The 25,542-nt window shown below is 39.0% G+C and overlaps 1 protein-coding gene across 1 annotated transcript in view; it reads left to right on the forward strand.

Annotated features, from left to right (window-relative positions):
• The window catches only part of CERS6 (ceramide synthase 6), a 350,871-nt gene that overhangs the window by 72,022 nt on the left and 253,307 nt on the right, over window positions 1-25,542 (forward strand). The gene's annotated exons all lie outside the window — the stretch shown is intronic.

Raw genomic sequence — 25,542 nt, forward strand, 5'->3', positions numbered from 1 at the left:
CGGGATTATTTTCTTCATGTCATTTTCTTCTCTCTCACTGTTTGCGTATAGGAAAGCCATGGACTTTTAGGTATTGATTTTGTAGCCTGCAACTTTACTATACAAGTCTATAGTTTCTAGGAGTTTCTTGGTAGAGGTTTTAGGGTTTCTCTAAGTATAGTATCATATCATCTGCGAATAGTAAGAGCTTTATTTCTTCCTTTCCTACTTGAATTGCCCTTAATATCTTTTTCTTGCCTGATCGCTATTGCAAGTACTTCCAGTACTATATTGAACAGTAGTGGAGACAGTGTGCATCCTTGTCTCGTCCCTGATCATAAGGGGAAGGCTCTCTGTTTTTCGCCATTGAGGATGATGCTTGCTGTAGGCTTGTGGTAGATGGCTTTAACTATATTGAGGAAAGTCCCCTCTATCCCCAATTTGGTGATGTTTTTCATCATAAACAGGTGCTGGATCTTGTCAAATGCTTTCTCTGCATCTATTGATATGACCATATGATTTTTATCTTTTCTTTTGCTGATATTATGGATTATGTTGATTGATTTCCAAATGTTAAATCACCCTTGCACCCCCAGGAGGAAACCCACTTGGTCATGGTGTATAATCTTTTTGATGAGTTGTTGAATTCTAAATAAAAATTTTAAAGGAATTCTGTGCTAATGTTTTTTGGAGTTTACATGAAATAGGTAAGTCCTACATATGTAAAATTTACCCCTACGCTTATTATTAACACTGTAATCTACAAAGTTGTTCATGATGATTTGTTACAAGCATTCAATATTCCAACACAGTTTCCACCACCATTACACATTCTCTCCACCATTGTCTTCAAATTTCTCAACAACTCTAGACTGCTCTACTACAGCATCCCACAATAATTTATTTTATATTGCTTTTTATCATTAATTTGCTAACATAATGATTACTGAATATCACCTTAAAAGAAAGTGTAAATTGTTGTATCTCACCATGGCAACATTAAGTTCTTATATGAAGGATTACTAAAATGTTACATGTTAAGCTTTCTGTGTTTATGTTTTGATACTCAGATTGGTTGTCTTCTGTGTTACATCTCATTCAATTTGATGTGTTACTACTGGTTTATCTGGGTTGTAGAGTTTGGATATATCATGGCAGCATGTTTCAGCAGTCTAGAATTTTTTAATGGATTGTACAGCTGGAGCCAAATTTTAAACTGGGCAGCAGCTTGGGGTGTGAATTTGACTACTGGGACTTCTGGAAGTACAGGGAGGTAGCCCATTCCTATTCCAAGAAAGCCTGGAGATTTTAGTCATATAGACCTGCATGCCTGAGTTTTTGGCAAAACCAAAGATCTTATAAGATGAAGATCTAAAAACTGTTTATTAATAACTAGCTATTTCATGTTTTCATTGGTCACCTTTGTCTTACTTGCCAGCACTTTAACATTAGTTTTTCTTTTACTTCTTATAAGTCATCAGGTCCATGCAGTATAATTGCATTCAGGGAACCTGAAGTCAGAATTGTTATTTTAAAAAACAGTTAATTTAAGGGCCATAGCAATAGCACAGCAGGTTGAGCATTGACCTTGCATGGAACTAACTGAAGTTGGATCCCCAGCATCCCCGACTTGGTCCCCTGAGCACCACCACGAGTAATTCCTGAGTGTACAGTCAGGAGTAACTCCTGAGCATTATCAGGTGTGGCCCCAAGGGGAAAAAAACCCAAACAGTTATGTTAAAACCCAAACAGTTATGTTAATATCTCACAACTCGGAGGTAGTCACATCTAGATTTGAGCACAGGATGATATATGACACTACATAAAAGTAACAGCAAATTCTTTAGAATGCAGATGTTACTATCTTATGTACCAGTGCTTTGAGACCAGAAGGTGTTTTGAATAGGAGATGGGAAAAAAATTGATGTGCTGACCAGTGTCTTTATCCATCAGTCCCAACAAATGGTATCATCTATGCCACAAAAATCAAATGAGAATAGATGCCCAGTTGGCAGGTGCAACCCTAGACTGAAGAGTCTGAATATGGAAGAACAGCTTGTGCTAATTTCCGAACCATTCTCTCTCAGCTACTAACCCACCCTTCTAATTTTTTTTGTGGTGTTGGAACCAAGGATTTTGAAACCACATTTTTCCTTTGCCAGGATACTCCCTCAAGTCTAGTGTCTTGGCAGTGGCGGTAAAGGAAGGTAACAAGGTTGAAGAGGTAGAACTGACCTGCTTATCCTGTTTCCCTTGCCTAGCAGAGGTGGTTTTAGTCCTTGATTCTGGTTTCTAACTTTATCTCAGCATTTCCAGAAACAGCTGCATTGTGTTCTCAGAAACAACATCCCCAGATGGAGGCCATTCTCTCTTTAGGGGGTCTGGGTCCTCCTTTGAGATACCTATCTAACCTCTGCTCTCACTTTCCCGCCCCCACCCCCGCCCCAACCTCCCCACCCCACGCCACATGTAGGGCTGGTGACTGCTGTTGCTTCCTTTGTGCCTTCTAAGGGTTACCACTGTAACACACCAGCTCAGTTAGTTCCTCATATTCAATTTTCTCTATGAAAACAACATGTAGTTTCAGTTTTCCTGACTAGATCCTCACAAATACAGATTTCTTCGATGCAGCCACTAAGCAGGACCTCACACAAAGTAAACACACACTGCCTATTGCTAACCTCCAAGAGTTGGCCAGAAGTCTTGAGCGATTTACAAATACATTTGTGAGTTTCATATGATCATACTTCAATTCTGATGTAGCCCGTCAAATCCGTGAAAGAACAGGAAACAGCAGCCAACTGAGACAAGCTGTGTCTTTGATCATAAGCCTTGCCTCGAGGTTTGGAGTGACATGCTCTGACCCAGGCTTCCTTAACTATAAATTCTAGATAATACCAATGAAGAGGTCAGATGAAGTAAAGAGAATTAGGAGAATTTGTCAAAATTATAAGGCACTGAAATAAGGTAACCTATGTAAGTAATCTTGAAAGTAGTAATGCTTTGGTCTTGAGCTCTGTCGGTGGGAAAGTCTTTGCTGAAACCGCAGGCCTTCTTAAACGATAATGCTGTGGTGCAGGAGAGCTCTCACACCAGCCCCCAGTATCTGCTCTGTCTTGGCATTGTGCTATTTATTCAGCGTTACCATTATATACAGACAGAACTAATTTTCCACATTTTTTGTGATAGTTAGGCCCCTCTCCCCCAAGAGTGTCCAAAAATCTTTGAACATGTAGAATCAACTAAGCCAGGAATATGGGGTGATTGTACTTCTTGGAGTAAAAATAATGGGTCTGTACTGAAATACACCTCTCTTAGTTTTTAGATCAAGTCACTGAGACATCAGCATCCTCTCCTCTTTTTTTGTAAAACAGTGATAGCAAAATCTGTTTGCTTATCCCTTGGAGACATTTTAAAGATAGAAATAAAGTGTATCAGCATTTGGTGAATCTTAAAACACCTGGCAAATGTGGCGGATTAAGGGATTAGTGCATTACAAGCATAATGGGAACACTCCAGTTAATGTTTAGCTTTTGGGCCAATTTTGAGATGCATCTCCTTGTAAGGTCCTCTAAGACAATCTAGCTACTGATCTGGAAGGCTGGCTACCTGAAACTCCACTTTTCTTGGCTGGCCATATGAGAAAGATGGTAAGTGATAAGGGCGGCGGGGGATACACCCTGTCACAGAATAAGCATGAGGGCAGTGACAAGGATGTTTCTGTAAGCTTGCACCATGGTGTGCAGTTATGGGGAATCCTCAAACATACTGCAGAACTCCTGAGCTCTTGGTTTGTGCATTGTGTCAAAAGCTGATAGACTGTGCTGGGAGCAGCAGTTAGAGATGAAGTTGCTGAAATTGCAGTCAATGAGCTAGCAAGGCATTGCTGGCAGTGACAGATTTTGTGGGGGTACAGTAATGTTTCACAATGAAAAGACCACAGAGGTCTTATGAAGGTGCAGAGAAGAGCAGCTTATAAAAAAAACTATGCAATATTCTGCTTAATTTTAGTATCTAAAAAACTTCCCTGGCTGCAAGAATGTTTTTTTTAATAAAGAGGTACTAGACACATTCCCTTCATATATATATAATATATATATATATATTATATATATATATATATATATATAGGCTGGAGTGATAGCACAGCGGTAGGGCATTTGCCTTGCACGCAGCCAATATGGCCGACCCGAGTTCGATTCCTCCGCCCCTCTCGGGGAGCCCGGCAAGCTACTGAGAGTATCTAGCCTGCACGGCAGAGCCTGGCAAGCTACCCGTGATGTATTCAATATACCAAACACAGTAACAACAAGTCTCATGATGGAGATGTTACTGGGCCCGCTCGAGCAAATCAATGAACAACAGGAGGACTGTAACTATATATATATATATATATATATATATATATATATATACATGACAAATGCACCATTCCTTTGACTTTATTATTATAAACTAGTAACAGTTGACTTTGAGTTGAAATGAGCTCATGGTGAGGTATCTGTGGGTTAGAGCTTTTATTTCCTCCAGAATCTTGAAAAATGCATAGCATGGAGGGGCAGCATGGACAGTTCACAAGTCAACTTAGCTTCCCAGGGATCCACACTCTATTTCATGCACTTGATGGACTTCCAAGCCCTGACCTGCACTCCCACAAGGAGTGGGCTGGGCTGACAGGTCTTTTTACTACAGTTATTTATGCCTTAGCTGCAGTTTTTTTTTTTATTTTTCAGAAAGCTTCTTATGATTTTTTTAAACAACAGCAAAAAATGTCTGTGCCAATAATGATTTATTAATAACACAGCCATTTCCTAACAGTTGCCTCTTCCCACTTTAAGAGTCAGATAAAATTAGATTTAGAAAAAAATCTTTAACATAGTATCATTCAAAGTTATAAAAGTAAAAGATGAATGAGGAAAGATTTACAAGACCCAGGCTGTTTATTCTTGAAGGAAGAAAAATGCAGATAACTTCAAGTTTCCGGGTTTTTGAGGAGGTCATTTGACTCTTCCAACTTTTGGAGGGCTGAGGAAAGAGGGAATGAATTTACATTTCAACAAAAAAAATGATGTAGGAAAAATATTTTAAATTAAATGTGATGAAAAATAAAATAAGGCATCAAAGGAAGATTTCTTAAAACTTTGTTACTTTGCAATAAATGTAAATTCACAAGAAATTACAGAAAAGAAAGTTTATAGAAACTCCAAGCACAAAAAAAGTTTCTGAACGTTCACTTTAGAGAAAAATCTGTCTTGTAGGAAGGAGGATAGTCCTGGTGAAATAGTGTGCTATTAAGTCTTCTTGCTATTTCATTAATTTTTATCATCCTCAGTTTTTATCCCCCATAGTTGGCTTCCCAAAGCTGGTTACTGACCAGCTCAGCTAGAGGTACTTCTAATGTGTCAAATATTTGTTTTCTGTAATGAAAATTTAAGACTATCAGTTGTTATGGAATACTTTCCAAATGTTGAGCACTGGGGTGCAAGATTTATATTCATCCTGTGTATGCTCCCACAAAATTTGCAAAGTAGGTTCTATTGTCTTCATTTTATAATTGTGATAATAGGTTAGAAATATTAAACAAATTTCTAACACTCATAGGCTTAGAGCAGATTCACTTGGGATATGATTGTGCTTCAATGGGATATTCCTTTTTACTATTCTATAATACACTGCACAAAATAAACACTCACAGTTTTCCCGAAGAAAATAGTGTTTGTCTGTGCACCACTCTGCATATCATATTCTCCATCACTATTGCTTTTCAATTGGTCTTGAGGTGTCAATAATTTGGAGATATTTCCCAACATAAAACAGTGTAATTATGATTTTCATTGCAGAGATGAGGAAATAAAGACCTTTTGTGATATCTTCATGCACAGGTAGAAGCATTTTTTTTTCTGGTGGCATTTTAAAATTTCTGGACCTGTTTATTGTTGGTAACATTTTTCTTGAAGTAATTTCATGCCGTTTCATGCCTTTTGTTGTTCCTGTAGGCTCAAGTTTCATCCTTTACCTGATAAGGTAGGATAATGGCATTCTTAAAAATCCACTTACTGTTCTTATTTTGGTGTCAGTCCGATGGAATTTTTTGCTTGACAACTCATGAAATTAATCGAATTACACCTGTCTCATGTAAAAGACATGTTAGATTATTTTGTGTGGCATTGAGGTTTTTTTTTCTTTTTGGGTCACACCCGGCAATGCACAGGGGTTACTCCTGGCTCTGCACTCAGGAATTACTCCTGGCGGTGCTCAGGGAACCATATGGATGCTGGGAATCAAAACTGTCTCGGCTGCGTGCAAGGCAAACGCCCTAACCGCTGTGCTATCACTCCATCCCTGGCACTGAAGTTTTGAGTCTTTAGTTGACACGGAAAACATCCTATCCATTCATTTAAAAACATTTGTTTTATATTTTTGGTTTGTACTTTCTTTTTTTTTTTTCATTTTTTATAATTTTATTTATTGAATCACCGTGAGAGCAGTTACAAAGCTTTCAGGTTTAAATCTCGGTCATACCAAAATACAAAGACAGTCTACAGAATGGGAAAGGATATTCGCCAAATACACAAGGGGTTAATGTCAAGGATATACAAAGTACTGCTTGAACTCCACAAAAAGAAAACATTCAACCCCATCAAAAAATGAAATGAATAGAAACTTTCATAAAGAAGAAATCCAAATGGCTAAAAGGCACATGAGAAAATGCTCCACATCATTAATCATCAGGGAGATGCAGATCAAAACCACAATGAGATATCATTTCACACCACAGAGACTGGCCTGTATCCACAAGAACAAAAGCAACCGGTGCTGGTATGGATGTGACGAGAAAGGGACACTCCTTCACTGTTGGTGGGAATGCCGACTGGTTCACCCCTTTTGGAAAACAGTATGGACGATTCTCAAGAAATTAGAAATTGAGCTCCCATTTGACCCAGCAATACCACTCCTGGGAATATATCCCAGAGAGGCAAAAAAAAAGTATAGTCGAAGTGATATCTGCAATTGTCTGTTCATTGCAGCACTCTTTACAATAGCCAGAATCTGGAAAAAAACCTGAATGCCCGAGAACATATGGCTGGTTAAAGAAACTTTGGTACATTTACACAATGGAGTACTATGTAGCTGTTATAAAAGACGAAGTCATGAAATTTACATACCAGTGGCACTACATGGAAAGTATCATGCTAAACGAAATGAGTCAGAAAGAGAGGGATAGACATAGAAAGATTGCATTCATCTGGGGAACATAAAGTAACAAGATAGGAGACTAACACCCAAGAATGGCCGAGATTAGTACCAGGAATTTTACTCCATGGCTTGGAGGCCAACCACACATACTAGGGGGAAAAGGAAGTTCAGATAGAGAAGGGAACACCAAATAGAGGTGTTGGGAGGATCCTCCCAGGAGGGGAGAAGCATGTGGAAAGTAGACTATAGACTAAACATGATTGTCACCCATTGCTTCTTTTGCAAACCACAACACCCAATAAGAGAGAGAACAAAAAGGAATGCCCTGCCACAGAGGCAGGGTGGGATGTGGGGGATGGGGAGGTGGGAAAGATACTGGGATCTATGGTGGTGGGAAATGGACACTGGTGGAGGGATGGGTATTTGATCATTGTATAATTGAAACCCAAGCACAAAAATGTGTAAGTCTGCAACTGTACCTCATGATGTCTCACTATTTAAAAAAAAAAAAAAGAAACCCTGGTACATCTATACAATGGAATACTATGAAGCTGTTAGAAAAGATGAAGTCAAGAAAATTGCATATAAGTAGGTTAACATGGAAAGTATCATGTTAAGTGAAATGAGGCAGAAAGAGAGAGACAGACATAGAATGATTGTACTCATCTGTGGAATATAAAGTATCAGAATGGGAGACCAACACTCAACAATAGTAGAGATAAGGACCAGGAGGTTTACTCCAAGACTTGGAAGCTGGCCTCAATGCTGGGGGAAAGGCAACTGAGATAGAGCAGGGAACACCAAGTAAAGGGTGTTTGGAGGACCCGCTCCAGTTGGGAGATGCATGCTTTATGTAGACTATTGATCCAACACAATGGCCACGCAATACCTCTGTTGCAAACTACAAAACCCAAAAGGAAAGAGAGAACAAAAGGGAATGCCCTGCCACAGAGGCAGGGTGGGGAATGGGGGATGGAGTTGGGGTGGTGGGAGGGATACTGGGATTATTGGTGGTGGAAAATGGGCACTGGTGGAGGGATGGGTACTTGATCATTGTATAACTGAAATGCAAGCACAGAAGTTTGTAAGTATGTAACTGTACTTCATGGTGATTCACTAATAAAAGAATAAAAAAATTTAAAAAAAAACCTCCAGTTCTAAGTATAAATAAAACTTGTATGTTATATTAAAAAATAAATCTCGGTCATACAATGAAACACCCATACCTTCACCAATGTCCATTCTTCACCCCCCAAAACCCCAATATACCCCCATCCCACACCCTCCCCCTACCTGTAGGGCAGGTGATTTCCACATTTACTCTCTCTCTCTACTTTGATTACATTCAATATTTTGACACCAGACCCACCATTATTATTTGGGATTTTTACCCCAACACTCAGATCTGCTGATAAGGCAATAATAGGAAATTTGTTTTCTATTGCTGGTTAAGAATAACATATGATGTTGCGTGGTTGCAGTAGTGGCCGCATGATTTTGAAATTCCAAAATTTTAACAATTAAATCTGGATGTATTTCTGCCAAAACCTGCTGGGTTCCTAGATTTGTTACTGAGTCTCTGGGATCATGGCCGTTAAGGATCTTGATCAGGAGCCAGAAAGGCCATTCATGGGCGGTGACTCGGGGTCTTGTTAGGATGAGGAGGAAAGTGCCGGCTCCACCCCCATCCCGTGAGTCCCCACGTGGAGGGACAGCGCCCTTTCCCCCCTGGGGTGGCCTGACGACAGTAACTAGCTGCAGGTTCGGACACATTTCTGTCAAAAGCCACTGGGTTCCAAGATTTTTTTTCTGAGTCTCTGGGATTATGGCTGTTAAGCAGCTTGATCCGGTGCCAGAGAGGCCGTTTGTGGGCCTCAACTTGGGGTCTCGTTGTTGTGGGGAGGAAAGGGCTGGTTCCATCCCCATCCTGCGAGGCCCCGTGTATCTTGTCACTGTGGGTCCTGATTGTCCAGTGGCCTCTGGAGGATGGAGATCACTGAGCCACCAGGGGCAACAGGCCAAGGCATGAAAGCTATTCCCATCTGGGGTGGCCCAGTGTTTGGTTTGTACTTTCATTTTAATATACTGAAAATTGTAGAGAAGCAGAAAAAAAGAATATTAAAGTAAGCCAAATCCTGTTAGCTAGCTATAGGCATGGTTAACCTTTTAGGGTATCTACTTATAAGCATTGTTTTATTTTTTTCCACTGAACATTCTTCAATATTATTTAAATCCATCAATAGGAATTTTGTAAAAAGGGATGATCTTTTCTTTAGACACTCACCTTCCCAAGTTTGTTACTTAAATTACTAGATGGTCAAACATTGTTATAGTCATTTTGCTATGTAAGTTATTTAGACAACTAAAAGTGGATAATATTGATGGTAATAACTAATATTTTATGCAATATAAATATTTTCTGTGCACTACCTCTGTGTTGTGCATGCATTCATTCATTTAGCCTACATTATAGCCCAGTAAGGTGAACACTGATTGTCCCATTTTAAGTGAGGAACCAGGGACAAAGAAAGATTATTTTGTTACTGAAAAATGGGGAAGTAATTTCACCTCTCTGTAGTGCCATCCCTTGGTGGTATCCAAAAATAATTCTATGGGTTATTCATGGTGCAGGGTTGCCTGCTGCCCAACGGAGCTTCAGGACTGAAATCCAGACTCCACTTTTCTTGCCAAACTGTAGGCCCAGCGGGCCACACCTGCTCAGAGAGGTCTGTCCTAATTTGCACAAAGGTTCTGTCTGCCAGGTACTGAGGAGAATGCTTTGTGTGGTTAGTTCATTTCATCCCACGAGGTTAGGTCATCTGCATCCCCATGCCTGTGCTATTTTCAACATCCCAATATATTTGCAACATCAATGCTTTGAGAAATTAGGTCACATAAAGAATTTGAAGGATATCTGTGAAAATCATCTCCTTGATATGATTCTTATCTGTTTAAAAGATGCTTAAGAGACAAAAATGGCACCACATATGCATCCCTGAGAACAGAGCCAGAAGTTATCCCTGAGTACCACTGGGTGTGTCTCACATCTCATAAAAGAGGCATATAGATATTCTCTTCCTCCTCCTACTCTTCTTCCTTCTCCTGCTGCTGCTGCTCCTTCTCCTCCTCCTCCTTCTCCTTCTCTGGGTCCTAGATGGATCTAATCTCCAAGTTAGATAGAGGCTGGCTTGTGATAACTCACTTATAACTCTTTCAGTGTTCCTTCCATTCCTCACATCTTTATCTGGGCAGCGTGATTTATAATTCTGTTAATTTTTTCAAATATGTTCAAACACCACATCCTCTATCAAGTGCCAGCATCCTTCCACCAGTGTTCCCAGGTTCTTTCCCATTCTCCTCACTCTACCCTTTTGGCAAACTCAGTTCTTCAGGTCAACTCTCAGAGGTTGCTTATAGATTTTTAAACTTGCTTGGGCAGTTTTAACTAAGCAACTAGGAAAGAATGTATAACTTTGAATAACTTGCTCATAATTTGAAAGCATTACTTAAACTGGTTCAAAACTATGTTTATGGCCAGGGTGATAGATCAAAGGACTGGAGTGCATGCTTTTTTGTGAGTGTGGGGGGGGGGAGTAGGGTGGAGGGAGGAGTGCTCATCCAGCAGTGCCCAGGACTTAGTCCTAGCTCTACATTTGGCACTCTTGATGGAGAGACCATATATAGTTCTGGGTATCAAACCCATATGAAATAAATGCAAGGAAAGCACCAAACCCACTGTACCCCTGCCTCTGGAGAGCATGCTTTATATGCAGGAGGCTAAAGTTTGATGAGAGCCAGCCCAGAACCGGTTTCACAAGCACTACTGAGTATTGCTCCCTAAACAAGAAACAAAACAAACAAAAACCTAACCACAATAATAGTATGAACTTTTAATAGTAATGTTTTTATTCATTTGTCCATTTTTGTATCCAATAAACATATTTTTTATTTTTAAAAACAGCTTGATAATGAAAATAATGTAAACAAAACTGTGGTTACACAGACAAGGTTCTCAGAAAATAAGAGAAATAATAGGAAATGGGATCTATTTAATTAATTTTTTTCTGGTTAAGGCTTATTATATGTAAGATTCTATTGGGTACTAAAGATAATTAGCTCTGAACTGTCATCACCAAAAAGGACAAATGCTTCTTATACTCAGATATACTTAGTCAAACCAACTTTACCTCATCTAGTTAACCTAATCAGGAATTTCCAGTACTGATATCACTTGACTTGATGTAAGACTTCAACTTCCTCTAGATATTTCTTAAGCTGCTTGCTGATGGTAGTCTCTGCTCTCTCTCATGCTCAAAATAGGATTGCTTTAGAGAACTCTCTTAAAACTTGCTGAGAGAGTGATCTTAAAAACTCTCACCACAAGAAATATTTTTGTAGTTATGGTGACAAGGTTAAGTAGACTATTAGTGGTCATGATATTGCTGTGTATACAAATATTGAATTATTATGTTGTACATCTGAATTGCTATGTCTATTAAAAATTATTGAAGTTGTTAAAACCCGTGCTCACTTTGGTATATCATAGATTAAAAACACAAACAAACACTGTCCTCCTGTTGTTCATTGATTTGCTCGAGTGGGCCCAGTAATGTCTCCATTTTTTTTGAGACTTGTTGTTACTGTGTTTGGATATTGAATACATCACAGGTAGCTTGCCAGGCTCTGCCGTGCGGGTGAGATACTCTTGGTAGCTTGCCGGGCTCTCTGAAAGGGGCAGAGGAACCGAACCCAGCTCGGCCAGGCTGGCTGCGTGCAAGGCAAACGCCCTACCGCTGTGCTATTGCTCCAGCCCATAGATTGTTAAAATTCTTAGAAATACTCATTGAAAGTCTTTTAATGTGATTTGTTTTTTAAATAATTGTGAAATATAGCACAGGATTTATGGCACTTTGCTTGCATGCAACTGATTAGTTTGATTCTCAGTGGACAATATGGTCCCCTGACTACTTCCCAGAGTAATCCACAAACACAGAGCCAGGGATACTCTACAAACACAACCAGTATGGCCATTTCAAAATATAAAAGCATAAGTATGTACAAACTATAAACAGAATCATATAAAATTATAGTTTCACTTTAAATTATTTTATAGAAGCCTCCTCAGTGTTGCTTGGCATGGGTGTATGTGGCCAGTCCACCCATCTGGACTTTGTGGTGTGGGCCTGAAGCTTGGGTCCAGCAAAATGGCACTATTTGGACCCTGTAGTGTGGGGGGCCTCCAAAACCACACCAAGTGGTGCTCAGGAAATCATGTAATACTGGGAGTCTAATGAAGGAGCCCTTCCGAGAAAGCATGCACTCTATTCCTTTGAACCATCTCCCCAGATCTCCAAATTATTAACTCCAGAGATTATCACTTTCAACAGCTTCTAAATTATGATGAGTATTTATTTTTCATTAACTATGTTATGGCACTGGTTTCTAGCATGTATTTTGCATTTACTATTATATCTTGAAGCATAACCAATGACCATCTTTTAGTTAATCGTATGGATTGGATAGATGTACCATGTATCATATATATGTGATCTTTATGTTACTTTTCTTCATTACTTCAAGTAATTCTGAAAATAAACTTTTTTCTAAAAATGCCACATTATTTGTTGGGAAAAAAAGAGGTTCAGTAGGATATATAACTAGCAACACAGCAGAGGGCTAGGCATTTTAACAATTTGCTAAATAGCATTTCAAAAATTGTACCAGTGTATAACATTTTGAAATGTTAACAGTAGTTTACTTAGCAAAATTACAATAGTTATGTTTATTGTTTTTATAGGTTTTTTTTGTCACTCTTGGTGATGCTCAAGGGGTTTCTTCCTGCCCTGCACTCAGGAATTACTCCTGGGAAGGCTCAGGGACTGTATGGGATGCTGGGGATTAAACCCAGATCAGCCATGTGCAGGGCAAGCGTCCTACCAACTGTACTGCCTCTCCGGTCCCTAATATTTATAGTTTTGATCTCCAGTTTCTTTAACTCAATGCCATCAATATACCCAAGATTCTGAGCAAAGCATTGTAGACAACCAGTAACACTTTACTTACGTACCCATTTCACCTCATTTTTTTCAGCATTGAAACTTGTCAAAATTAAGTTTATCATTTTCACCTGTAAATATCGCAATTTTCCCAAATGCCTGAGAATAGACGACTGCTTAAAGGAACTTTGGTTCATCTATATCTATACAGTGGAATACTACGTAGCTTTTAGGAAAGATGAAGTCATGAAATTTGCTTATAAGTGGGTGGACTTGGAGAATATCATACTAAGTGAAATGGAGGAGTCAGAAAGAGAGGGACAAACATAGAATGACTGCACTCATTTGTGGAATACAAAATAACGTAATATACGACTAACACCCAAGGACAGAGATAAAGGCCAGGAAGATTGCTCCATGGTTGGGAGCCTGCCTCATAAACTGAGGGAGAAGGCAGCTGGAATAGAGAAGGGATCACTAAGTAACGATGGTTGGACAGATCGCTGAGGAGTGAAGATATGTATTGAAAGTAGATTAAGGACCAAACATGATGGCCTCTCAGTATCTGTATTGCAAACCGTAATACCCCAAAGGAAAGAGAGAGTGGGGGAGGGGGAGCGGGAGGGGATGGGGAGGGGGAGAGGGAGAGAGGGAGTGGGAGAGGAGGATATTGTCATTGGGTGGGGGTGGCAGGAGCAATACTGGGGAAATTGGTGGTGGAAAATGTATGCTGAAGGAGGGTTGGGTGTTTGATTATTTTATGACTGAGACTCCTCAATCATGAAAGCTTTGAAACTGTATCTCATGGTGATTCAATAAAAATAAATGGCTTTTTTGCTACCATCTTTTTTAAACAGACTGGGTTGAGCATCTTGCCTCATGTCTGTTGATCCTTGTGACTAATTTATATGAACTTTCTGTTATTTGTAGCCTGCACACATTCTTTTCCAGATTTTCTTCAAGTTTAGTATGCTTGTAGGCTTGCTTGTTGCTCCAAGCTCTCAAGTATACTTGACATTATTAGGAGCAGGGTGTGAAAAGGCATTGTTTCATTTTCCTGATGAGGTTGAGGATCTCATTCTATATGCATTTATGTTTTCTTTTGTGAATTGACTATTTTGCTTCTTTTGACCATTTTTCTACTGATCAGCCTAGAACAATATGAATGTAAAAATTCAGTTGTAGTGTTTGGAAGAATCTAGAGATTTTCCTCTTTAAATTTTTATAACTTTTTTCCTTTAAAGCTTGAGAAATGTTAGGTCGATACCAGAATTCATCTGGTAGAGATCAAGCAAAAGAGGAATGGATAGTTATCCTGCAGTGGGAGAGTTATTTCAGTGGTCAGTCTGAGTACTTTAATCCTTCACTTTCACCTTTGCTGGAATTTTTATTATGGTAAAATTTTGGTACTTTGACCAGTGTCTGTCTTGTCTGAACGCACAAAGTTGGCTATTTCTGAGACAGTCTTTTAGAAGCAAAAATGAGAATATCCTACATCTTTGTAACCAAGAATTTTACCAAAGAAAGACATACAATTTTTTCAATTTTTAAAATACATACCATGTGCTATATTTTTTTCAATAAAAATGTGATAAAGCAAGGATATAAAACTTGTGCTGGTAGTAGCAGAAAAATGCTCAGATTTCAATAATGTTTAACTTTGGTGATGTCATTTCCAGTAATTTTTTAATTACAGGTGCTTTTGATTATTTTTTACATATCACTATATACTACTTTTAAGATCTGCAAAAGTTACCCAAATGAAACAGTAATAGAGTATTGATATTTAATAAGCACTTCAGGAATTCTTAGAGGGCATAGGGAATTATGAAAGTTTTAATTGTCTTGACCCGAGCATAATTATCATTTATGCTAAGTTTCCTACTGTTTCTATAAACTATACTACCTTTATTACAACGGGTTTTTTGTTGCTTAGTAACAAAGAAAAGGAAAAAAAAAGTACAGTGTTAAATTCCTTTTATAAAGCATTCTAACTTTTTAGATTTCAGTCTATCACAAGGTATATTTTATAGTTATCCCTTTGTAAGTAGAGCATGCTTTAAAAATTACCAGTTTATTTAAATTTTATAATGTTCACATAGTTTACATATTTGTACTTTTAGTTAGCTAGATAATATCATTTTGAAGAGAGTCTACTCTAAACATTAAATACTGGAATCACCTATGGTTTACTATCTCCTTTCATTGATTTGACACTCTGTCAGGTTTCACGAGTCTGACAACTTTCTATGTGTTCATTTGTATGACAAATACTAAGACCATTTGTTTGTTCAAGCATGCATATGTTTTAGCTTTCAAAATCCACTCTAAACTGTTACTTCAAGTTTAGAAATTAGTAATTCTCCCCACTTCCCCTTGGTGCTGTTACCGCTGTGGTGACTGGGGTTCTCAAACTCTTGGTTGGTTGCTCTCCAGGGGGTTGCACATCTGTTTACTGCTCTTGCAACCTTGATCTCAGTGCTTTCAGGGGATTACACTCTTCAGTTGTGGTTGTCCACTTGCTTGCCAGAGTGTGTAGGCTGGCTGTAATGCTTGCTCAGGCTTGGGTCCTTGTTAGAGAATGCACACTCCTGCAGCACTTGAGGGCCTGGACAGCAGAGTTTTCAGAATTATGCTTGACTTACATGAGCAGCACGAAATACTGAGCTTACTAAGGCATGACTGCTGAGCTATCTCCTGAACCCCTGAGTCTCTGTGAATTAGAAATTCTTGATGCTGCTATAGGCCATAGCAATAGCACTTCAGAATGATGAGCACTGGGAGCTATAGAAGTGCTGTCAGTAAAACAAGCTGAATCAGTCACCACCTCTTCCTACTTCTTTTTTTTAACCTGAAAATTCCATAGTCTATGTTGAGGTTTCTTTCCGGTATAGTCAGCTAGGGAAACATATTATTTCCAATAATTGGAGAATATTTTATTGTAAAATGAAAACTTTAGTATTTCATCAATTGTTAATTGGTTGTGATTAACTTATAAAACTCCCCAGTGCTTCTGTATTTACCAGCATGTGTGCCATCTTTGATATTCTCCATCCATTCCTGAAGATCTAAGTTTTGATCTGGTTTTACTTTTTCAACCTTAAGAATGTGTTGTAGTGTTTTTGAAAAGAATTCTGATAGCAAACTCATATCTTTTTTTTCTCTCACATTCATTCTTTAAAAAATATTTTTGATGAAAATAGAATTTGGGGGTGATGGTTTAATTTTTTTTTTGCTGTTCTTCCCAGTGTATTTTGCTTCACAGTCTTTGAATCTTGATGTCTAGTAAGAAGTCATTGTCCCTCAAATTATTTCTCTTGCATACAATGTGTCATTTTTGCCTCGACATTGTCAGTATTTTTCCCTTTATCACTTTCATGCATCTACATTTTTCTCTTTCAAATTTAACTTTCTATTAGAGTTCTTGAGCTTCTTAATTTGTTAATTCATTTTTTAGTCAGATTTGGGAATTTGTTTCTTTTTTTCTTAAAATTTTATTCTCCAGTTTGTTGCCTTTTTTCCGAAATTCAAATTACCTACTTGACAATTGTTTCGTGAAATACTCAATTTTATTGTTATATTTTTCTTTCTGTTTTTTAGATAGCATGTTTTTTAATGAATGTATCTTTCAGTTACCAGATGTCTTAGCATATCTTTCCCCATAAAAGTTGTTTATGTTTCCCATCTACTTTATCAACAGATTGTGTCCTAGGGGCTGGGAATATCATAAAGTAGAGATTCTGCAAGTTCTTTACATTGTTCTGAAAAAGTTGATGTTTATATTTATAAGCATGACTTATGTTTTTGCCTGTCATGCTAGCAGTGCACAGATGCATCATTTTTGTAAACCTTTGCTTTCTGCTTTGTACCTATGTGATTTGGAGATCTGCCAGATCATGCTTCTGTTACAGATATGTAATATATATATATGTATATATATACACATATCACTTAATCACTTAATCACTTAATCCCCGTTATTCATCGATTTATTCGAGCGGGTGCCAGTAACGTCTCCATTCATCCCGGTTGCGTGCTAGCGTAGCCCAATGGTATCTGTTCGTTTTAGGAACATGCAGAGCCTCAAACCGATCATTTAGGGTCTTGACGAAGAAGTCTGACCATCTTATAGGTGGGCGTCCACGTGATCTTTTGATGTCTCGTGGAATCCAATCAGTAATGGCTCTAGTCCAGCGGTTGTCTGTAAACCTCATTACGTGTCCAGCCCATCTGATTTTTGATGTCTTGGCAAATGAGACAGCGTCCCTAATTCTCGAGCGTTGACGAAGATCAGAACTCCGGATTCTATCTCTCATTTGAGTGAATCGTGATATTCCAAGCATAGTTCTTTCGATTCCTCTTTGAGAGACCCGAATAGTGTTCTCATCCTGTTTTCGTAGGGTCCAGGTCTCTGAGGCATATGTTAATGCAGGAAGAATAGTGGAATCAAAGAGATGTGCTCGTAGCTGGAGGTTCTTTGTCCTTTTAGTTATTTCTTCAATGCTCTTGAAGGCATTCCAAGCCGCTCTCTTCCTCCTGCGTAACTCAGGTGCCAGGTCATTCATCATGTTGATTTCTCGACCTAAGTATATATAACTGTTGCATTCGGAGATGGTGGTTCCGTTGAGAGCGAATGGAGCGTCAGGAACAAGGCTGTTTCTCATAAACATTGTCTTCGTAAGATTCAGCTGTAGTCCGACCTTTCCACACTCACGGTCAAAGTCGGCCAGCATTTGTGCCGCTTGGCTGATGTTTGGTGTTATTAGAACGATGTCATCAGCAAAGCGGAGGTGGTGTAGTTGCCGACCATCTATCTTCACTCCCATGTTTTCCCATTCTAGTCGTCGCATGATGTTCTCGAGGGTGGCACTGAAGAGTTTTGGTGAAATGGTATCACCCTGCCGAACCCCTCTCTTGATATGGATGATTACTTCTTTGTAGAATGGTGAGATCTTGGTAGTGAATCTGCAATAGAGCTCACGAAGGATCCTGATGTATTGAGTTTGTACGCCCTGATTGGCTAGGGCTTCCATGACCGCTTCCGTCTCAACAGAATCAAAGGCCTTCTTTAAATCAATGAACGTTAGACAGAGCGGCATCTTGAACTCCCGAGATACCTCAATGAGCTTGGTTATTGTTTATTTATATATATAAATTTCCCCTTCATAGTTTTCTGTTCACTATGATTTCCCCAGTTTTATTCTCTGGATTCACAACCAGAAAGAGTGTCAAAGTGTAACTGCTGCTATGCATTGTCTGATCTCAGTGAAGCTGCAAAATATATTATGCTTCAAGTTCTGACTCATCTCCAGACTTAACATGCTTTTATTGTTCCCAAAGCCTTCAAGTAGTTTGTGGTTGTTTTTATGTCTTGGGGACATGATATGCCATGAATTAAGGAAACTTTCTTTGGCTCCTGTTGTGTGGGATTTTTTTTTCCCTTGCTATTTATTTATTTATTTCTTAAATTTTTATTAGTGAAACACCATGAGGTACAGTTGTAGACTTACAGATTTTTGTGCTTGGGTTTCAGTTATACAATGATCGAATACCCATCCCTCCACCAGTGCCCATTCTCCACCACCATCAGTCCCAGTATCCCTCCCATCCCCGATCCCCCCATCCCACCCTACCTCTGTGGCAGGGCATTCCCTTTTGTTATCTCTCTCCTTTTGAGTGCTGTGGTTTGCAAAAGAGACATTGAGTGGCAATCTTGTTCGGTGTCTAGTCTACTCACATCACACATTTCCCATCCTGAGAGGAACCTCCCAACATCCTTTATTTGGTGCTCCCTTTTCTATCTGAGCTGTCTTTTCCCCTAGCGTTTGCGGCTGGCCTCAAAGTCATGGAGTAATCCTCCTAGTACTTATCTCAGCTATTCTTGGCTGTTAGTCTACATTTTGTTACTCTGTGTTCCCCAGATGAATGCAATCTTTCTATGTCTGTCCCTTTCTTTCTGACTCATTTCGCTTAGCATGATACTTTCCATGTAGTACCACTTGTATATGAATTTCATGACTTCATCTTTTCTAACAGCTGCGTAGTACTCCATTGTGTGGAGGTACCAAAGTTTCTTTAACCAGTCATATGTTCTCGGGCACTCAGATTTTTTCCAGATTCTAGCTATTGTAAAGAGTGCTGCAATGAACAAACAAGTGCAGATGTCACTTCGACTATACTTTTTTGCCTCTCTGGGATATATTCCCAGGAGTGTTATTGCTGGGTCAAATGAGAGCTCAATTTCTAATTTTTTGAGGCTCGTCCATACTGTTTTCCAAAAGGGGTGAACCAGTCGGCATTCCCACCAGCAGTGAAGGAGAGTCCCTTTCTTGCCACATTCATGCTAACACGGGTTGCTTTTGATCTTTTGGATGTGGTGTGAAATGATATCTCATTGTTGTTTTGATCTGCATCTCCCTGATGATTAATGATGTAGAGCATTTTCTCATGTGCGTTTTAGCCATTCGAATTTCTTCTTTGAGAAAGTTTCTGTTCATCTCGTCGCCCCATTTTTTCATGGGGTTGGTTGTTTTCTTCTTGTGGAGTTTAACCAGTATTTTGTATATCCTTGATATCAACCTCTTGTCGGATGTGTATTCGAAGAATATCATTTCCCATTCTGTAGACTGTCTTTGTATTTTAGTCACTGTTTCTTTTATGGTGCAGAAGCTTCTTAGTTTGAGATAGTCCCATTTGTCTATCTCTGTTTTCACTTATTTGGCCAGTGGCATGACATCTTTGAAGATACCATTAGCTTCAATGTCATGAAGGTTTTTGCCAACTTTGTCTTCAGTGTACCTTATGGATTCTGGTCTGATGTTGAGATCTTTAATCCATTTTGATCTTACTTTTGTACTTGGTGTTAGGGACAGATCTGAGCCCACTTTTTTGCATGTAGCTGTCCAGTTTTGCCAGCACAATTTTTAAAAGAGGCTTTCCTTGCTCCACTTCACATTTCTTGCCCCCTTATCGAAGATTAGATGATCATATGCTTGGGGGGAGATGTCAGTATATTCGACCCTGTTCCATTGGTCTACAGCTCTGCCTTTGTTCCAGTACCATGCTGTTTTAATTATTACTGCTTTGTAGTAGAGTTTCAAGTTAGGGAGGTTGATTCCTCCCATTTTCTTTTTCCACAGAATTGCTTTAGCTATTGGTGGGGGCTTATTGTTCCATATAAATTTCAAGAGTGTTTGCTCCATTTCTTTGAAGAATGTCATGGGTATCATAATAGGGATTGCATTGAATTTGTACAGTGCTTTGGGGAGTATTGCCATTTTGACAATGTTAATTCTCCTGATCCATGAACAGAGGATATTTTTCCTCACGTCCTCTTTTATTTCCTGAAGTAGCGTTTTGTAGTTTTCTTTGTACAGGTCCTTTACTTCCTTAGTTAAGCTGATTCCTAGGTACTTGATTTTCTGGGGCACAATTGTGAACGGGATTGTTTTCTTCATGTCACTTTCTTCTCTTTCACTATTTGCATATAGGAAAGCCATGGACTTTTGGGTCAATACTTTTGGGTGCTTTTATAGCCTGCAACTTTACTATACAAGTCTAGGAGTTTTTTGGTAGAGGTTTTAGGGTTCTCTAAGTATAGTATCATATCATCTGCGAATAGTGAGAGCTTGAGTTCTTCCTTTCCTACCTGGATGCCTTTAATATCTTTTTCTTGCCTAATCTCTATGGCAAGTACTTCCAGTACTATATTGAACAGCAGTGGAGAGAGTGGACATCCTTGTCTCTTCCCTGATCTTAAGGGGAAGGCTCTCAGTTTTTTCCCATTGAGGATGATGCTTGCTGTAGGCTTGTAGTAGATGGCTTTAACTATATTGAGGAAAGTCCCCTCTATCCCCATTTTGGCGAGGGTTTTCATCATAAACGAGTGCTGGATCTTGTCTAATGCTTTCTCTGTATCTATTGATATAATCATATTATTTTTATCTTTTGTTGATATGATGGATTATGTGTGGAAATTTTAAAGATAAGACGTTAATTAGTTTGTTGCTCTGCATCAGAAGCCGAATGCCCCTTTGTTATATTTTCAAAAATTGAAAAAATAGGTTTTTTATTCCTGTTTTTGGAGCCACACCTGTTGGTGTTCAGAGGCTACTTCACACTCAGGAATATTCCAGATGCATTAGTGCTCAGGGGACTATGTGAAACCAGGAATCAAACCTGATACACCTGCATGCAAACCATGGCTATCCTTTGAGCTCCGTTTTTGGTTTTAGTTTAAATCCTAAAATTAAAATCTTTACTGAAACAATGATTAATTTCCATGTACTTGTGACAAATAATATATTGAGAGCTTGTCCCCTTTAGTCAGTTTCCCTCAATGTCAATAATTTGTAAAACTGCATTCTCTTTCATTTTCTATTCAGTTCATTTTAGTTTCTCATTTCAGTTTCTCAGTTGGTCTTGTTAGTGTGTGAATGTGTGTGTTTGTCAATGTGATTTGATTCTCTGCAACTTAATTAGGTGTGTTGATTTTTGATTTTAGCACCATAGCCTTATAAATATAAAATTTAGGAAAAACAACACTTAGGAAGGAACAAACTTCTCCAGCTGTGCTTCTCACTGAAGTTGAGTTATAGTATTAATTAGAATAATGATTTGTAGTCTAGAATATTTCATATTTTCTTTTTTGCAATGTAAACATGCCTGAATGCAAGAATCACCTCATGTTTTGTGTATGCTTTTAGCCGCATCGTAACCCAGAGCTTATCTCAGAGATGTTCAGTTCATGTCTACATGTGTTGTGAAACAGCTGAAGAGCAGTGCTCTTTTGGGTGCTTTCTTTGCTGTTTTAACTGAGACTAATTTTGTTCAGTGTTTTAAAATCCTTATGATAGTCACTTTCAAATATCTTTGAGTACATAAAAGTACTTTGTAGTATTAGATTAATACCCAAGAATAGCTGAGATCAGCACCAGGAGGATTACTCCATAACTTAGAGGCCAGCCGGGTATCCTAGAGGAAAGGGCAGTTCAGATAGAGAAGGGAGCACCAAATAAAGGATGTTTGGAGGATCCTCCCAGGAGAGGAGATGCATGTCAAAAGTAGACTATGGACTGAACATGTTTGCCACTCAATGCCTCTTTTGCAGACCACAACACCCAAAAGGAGAGAGAGAACACAGGGGATTGCCCTGCCACAGAGACAGGGGGGATGGGGGGATGGGGGTGGGAGGGATATTATCCATGGTGGTGGAAAATGGGCACTGGTGGAGGGATGGGTATCTGATCATTGTATAATTGAAACCAAAGCACAAAAAATTGTAAATCTACAACTTTAAAAAAAATAAAATTCAATAAAGGGAAAAAAAAAGTACTTTGTAGATGTTTGATCTTTTAAAGAGGGTCTTGCTGCCTTTGGGGGCAGGGAGTTAATTAGTAATTTGGTGAGCATTTATGGTCATCTCTTTGTTATAAGGCATAATGAAAAGTGTGACATGACACAAGGTACAGCAAAAGTGGGAAAAAGTTTTAAGTAGCAAAATTAATTTAGTATAAAGACCAAAATGAGCTCTTATGATAGTTTCTTCCACTCAAATTCTTGCTGAATAACAGGTCAACTTCAAATTCTGAGAGTTTGGGCAGAGGAAGAGTGTGAAGTGTGATAGACACACAGACTTTTTTGTTGGTGAGAAGGCCACATACAGTGGTGCTCAGGGCTTATTTTTGCCTTTCTCAGGCATGCTTTGTGTGTGTGTGTGCGTGTGTGTGTGTGGTGTGTGTGTGTGCGTGGTGTGTGTGCGTGCCTGTGTGTGAGAGTGTGTGGACATTACTTAACATTTTTTATTTATTCCTGGTACTAATCTTGGCCATTCTTGGGTGTTAGTCTCCTATTTTGTTACTTTATGTTCCCCAGATGAATGCAATCTTTATATGTCTATCCCTCTCTTTCTGACTCATTTCACTTAATATGATACTTTCCATGTAGTACCACTTGTATGTAAATTTCATGACTTCATCTTTTCTAACAGCTACATAGTACTGCATTGTGTAGATGTACCAGAGTTTCTTTAACCAGTCATCTGTTCTCGCGCACTCACCCAAAAGGAGAGAGAGAACAGAGGGGAATGCGCTGCCACAGAGGCAGGGTGAGATGGGGGGGTCCGGGGGGTGGGAGGGATACTGGGATATGTGGTTGTGGGAAATGGGCACTGGTGGAGGGATGAGTATTTGATCATTGTATAATTGAAACCCTGGAGCAATAGCACAGCGGGTAGGGCGTTCGCCTTACACGCGGCCAACATGGCCGACCCGAGTTCGATTCCTCCGCCCCTCTCGGAGAGCCCGGCAAGCTACCGAGAGTATTCGATATGCCAGACACAGTAACAACAAAGTCTCCAATGGAGATGTTACTGGGCCCGCTCGAGCAAATCGGTGATCAACGGGAGGGTCTTTACTTTTACTTTATAATTGAAACCCAAGCACAAAATTTGTAAGTCTACAGCTCTACCTCATGAAAATACCTAATAAAAATTAAAAAAATAAAAAAAAATTTTTTATTTAAGTGTCTTTTGAAGCTTATAAAGAGGAGATAGTGTTATATGCACCCCGTAATAGATTTTAAAAGAACCAACCCCTTTAAATGCTTTTTTTAAGTTACAGGGAAGATGATGGCAAATGTGAGTAATTTGCATTTGCAAGATTGTATTGAGTGAGTTTCTTGATTCAATACCACTAATCTTGCATTCTTGCAAGTATAAGAATAAGGTGTTTAATTTGTCAGCAGTTGTCAAGACTGATGGTTGCTACAAGGAGACACATTTACTGAAGATAGCCAGTTGATCTGATTTCCTGTGTCTCCAGGCATTGCTTTAGACTATGCAGTGGTGAAATAATTCTGTGCATTTGGACTCTTCACTCTGTAGGTGAACTAAACTACTGCGAACTAGACCACAAGGATGTTACAAGGATGATTAGGGCAAATTCCACAAGAGAATTTGAAGGAGCATTCAGAACATGGGAGGGGGAAGGACAGTGGGGAAACAAGGGAGGGCTAAGAAGGTTCCAGCAAGGATTTGAGTAGAAGGAAGCTATTCCAAGAGTTGATTTTGTCCTTTATACTAAATTAATTCTGCTACTTAAAACTTTTTTTTTCCCACTCTTGCTGGACCTTGTGTCACTTCACACTCCTCATTATGCCTTATAACAAAGAGATAACTATAAAGCAGAAACTGTTGTCAAGGAAACCAGTTCTGGCTCTATCACATTTCATTTTGTTCTCCTCCTAACTAAACTATATTCATGATTATTGTTCATATCAAAGAGTCGGAGTCATTAGGGAAAAAAATGTTCTTCGAAGGTTAGAGCTTAAGTAATATGTCTTGGAAATTTTTATGTTAAAATGATTGAGAATATAGTAGTTCTGGGAAACTTCCTTTTCTGGAAGACATACATACTGAAAAATGGGTCTTATTTCTCTTTCATTCTCCCTGAAAGATCAGGGAAATGTGGTCATTCTGGAACATTATCTGTGTATGTCTATCATGGCTTAAGTTTGCATATTTACTGTTACAGTTTCTTGCTTGAGTAAATTTCCTCTTTTACTTGAAATAGAACCCAGTAGGATATTACGTAATACCACATCACTGTCTCTGTCACTGTCCTCCTGTTGTTCATCGATTTGCTCCAGCGGGCCCAGTATCATTGTGATACTTGTTACTGTGTTTGGCATATCGAATACGTCATGGATAGCTTGCCAGGCTTTGTTGTGCGGGTAAGATGCTCTTGGTAGCTTGCTGGGCTCTCCAAGAGGGGCAGAGAAATCGAAGGTTGAGGAATCGAACTCGGGTCCGCAGGGTCGGCCATGTGCAAGGCAAGTGGCCTAACTGCTGTGCTATCACTCCAGCCCCAATACCACATATGGAAATTGTATTAGTTATACTTACTGTTGCTTTTGGTCATCCTTTAATTAATTTGGGATAGTCCTTTTATATAACACTAACTGACTTTCTATTAGTAGAAAATACTAAATGTCTCTATTGAAAATAATTTTTGGCAAATTGTATTTCTTCAACAAAATCTAAAACAGTTCATACAGTTGCAAATGCTTTTTCTGTTTTAAAAATATTTTAGACAGGTCACTGTATCTTTGTATTGTATTGCACCTTACCTTTGTGACTCCATGCTCTCTGCCCTGTCTCAAAGGTATAGAAGCATCTCTGACTTTCTCGATGTACCCAGCAGGGATGCATGAGTAGCAATATTTTAAGAGTCAAAAAACTCATTCTCCATGGAGATAGCTCAGTGCTCAGGGGCACATGTATTGCTTGTTCTGCAAAGTCCAAGTTCAAGCATTAATAGGCAGATGTAGCTTGGTGAAGCCCTGCAGGGAAGGCCTTGGTCATTTTATTTAC

Source organism: Sorex fumeus, unplaced genomic scaffold, assembly GCF_029834395.1.
Source record: "Sorex fumeus unplaced genomic scaffold, SorFum_2.1 ptg000009l, whole genome shotgun sequence".
NCBI lineage: Eukaryota > Metazoa > Chordata > Mammalia > Eulipotyphla > Soricidae > Sorex > Sorex fumeus.